Source organism: Lactuca serriola, chromosome 3 (genome assembly GCF_051521515.1).
Source record: "Lactuca serriola cultivar US96UC23 chromosome 3, Lser_US96UC23_V15, whole genome shotgun sequence".
NCBI lineage: Eukaryota > Viridiplantae > Streptophyta > Magnoliopsida > Asterales > Asteraceae > Lactuca > Lactuca serriola.
In genome coordinates this window covers 38,245,734-38,248,233 of record NC_136410.1, presented here as the reverse complement: position 1 = coordinate 38,248,233, position 2,500 = coordinate 38,245,734, and positions in this window count along the sequence as shown.

Here is a 2,500-nt window from a genome sequence, read left to right as displayed (position 1 = left end):
GGGTATGGGGTTCCGGGTCTTTTTCCAGTCAAAATTGACTAATAGGCAATCCCCTTTTTCCGTGATAATGTGAAAGGACTCAATTCCTTCTTTCTTCCCCAGCGAAATGTAGCAGGAACAGCCTTCCCGCAGTCGCATTAAGGATATTTTTTCTTGAAACTCTTTACTCCCGTAGCAAGTACTCATTTCTATTTAGTTGTTTTCTTACTCTATCCGGCTATTGAACCTGGTTTCCCTCTGCATATGCTAATAGAGAGTTAGACAGCTTAGAGAGCTCCTCAAAGGGCTAGTTCTCACGGGACCCCCAAGACTGTCTTTCCCCTAGTCTATATAGGTCCAATCTCATCTGCTAGCGCTTCTTCGTTGCTTGGTCGGGACACATTCATCGATTTCTTTTCGGGCTTGCAAGTGACTTACTTCTTTTGCCCGTTCTTGCTGTCTTAAGTCGTCCTCTTTTCTTTAGAAGCTGTTAATTTCTTTCCTGCCTGCCCTAAGGCTAAGGGGAGAACTGCATGTACTAATAGTCGGATAGAAGCCTACCAGCCTACCTTGTTCATATCGAGCCGGACAGGAGAGACCCTCTTTCAAGTTAAGAGAAGCAATTCCGCTTGAAAATAGGCGCTGTAAATCAATTCAAATAGATAGGGGAGTTCCGAACCAGCAGCAAGCCCTTTCTAATGTCCTAGGCGAAGGCAGTGCAGGTGAAAGCCCAATAGATCCCATTTTTTTGATCGCTCCACATAGCTCACGACCCGGCACGAAGAAATCTCTTAGATGGGCGGATGCGAATCTGGATCTATCAACGGAGCAATTCCATTCCAGTCGTAGTCTCAATCCCATATTCAATGTGCCGTCTCCGCCGTGTCTGACCCCCTCAATCTTTCTATCCGGAGTGAGTCAGGCGGCTAAGCCTTTCATCCTGATAAAAGAAAGAGTTTTCCCACCCTCCATAAATGGAATCGGTTTGAGTGAATTACTTACCGCAGTCAAAGCCAATAGGGAAAGTCAGGTCAAGAGAGAGTCTCTTTCCGATTAGTGCATCTCGCACTTCCAATTCATTCCGAGTTAGAAAAAGTAAGTTCCTTCCCGGGTAAAGTCCTCTTAAATGGATTACTAGTTCCTTCCTTCCCAATCAATGCTAACTCTATCTTCCTCTCTTGTAATTTAGGAGATTTCCCCAGCCCATAAAGAACTGTAGTTACATACAGCTCTCAAAAGATAAAAAGAGAAAGAGCTATGACTTCAAGTAAGAAAGTGAAAGTTCAGTCCTCACCGCCAAAAAGAAGACAGCAACAATCCGTACTACTTCTCTCAGTAAATAACATTCTCTTAGTTAGAGAGTAAGTAGATAGACGGATTAGTACTTTTACCCAGGGGTAGCCTTCCTTGTCGCCAAAGAAGAATGAGAATTGATAAAGTTTTCTTGGGCTTCAATAGCAGAAGCAAAGAAGTCAAATCAATGCAGCTTTCGTGCCCAACCTAAAGATCCTATCCTCGCAGCAGCTGGAGCTCTTGATGGCACGTTCAAGCGAGTTTATGAATGAATGAAATCAGTTGAAGGAGCGGCCAAGGACGAAAGCTTTGATTGCGTTCTGCTATGGTTGGCTTTTTTCCTTGCCTAAAACAACTATCTTCTCTTCGCGAACGGTTAAGAATCCTCTTTGTATGCGCGTTCTCTCTTGTTTATTCTTCTAGTTTTTCCTTCTTATGCTTATGGGTGAGACTCCCTTTCTTCTTAGGTTGTCTGTAAGTCTAGTTCGTGGTTCACGGGTGAGGTTACCTGGATAGGTGGGCAGTTCCTATCGGTGGAGCTAAGACACCTTCGAGAGATATAGCTCTAGCTCTTGATGGCACGGGCAAGACAGTTCATGAATGAATGGCGAGTTTTCTATTTACTAGAATATCTTTCCTGCGAAGGAAGCTTCTTTTTAGAATTTCTTGCGTGAAGAAATTGAATCAACGGCATCGAATGCAAGCTCTGATAAAGTTTGATTCTTCTTTATGGACTACAACGACCTAAAGTAGCTAAATAAGTAGTGAAAGTAAGCTCCTGGCTAAAATGAGTCTTGGTTCTACCCACCGGCAAGAATTTTTCGACCTGATTAAATGATTGTAGATTGGCTATTTCGGGGTTCCATGCCCATGGATTGCCTTATTATAGCTTTTTTGATTCGTCGGGTATGCCGGCTAAGAGAATCGCTTCTCGCCTTGCTTGCAAGAGTATAAGCAAGCCGTAGCATTTTGACCCAGATAGAACTCTTTCAATTCATGAGAGAAAGTGCTTTAGTAGCGATTTCCCTGTTCTAGTGCAAGACGCAAGGAGAAGCACGAGCGGAGCGGTCTGGCTAAACGTGCAATGCCCCGTAGGGAGATCTAGCTTATTGGTCTAGTGCTTCCGGGTGCTTGCCAGTTCTGAATGACTGAACTTAGCTTGCCATGTTCTTACAAGAAAGAATCTCTTCTCCGAATCGAATCTACGCATATCGAATTCAGTAAAGAC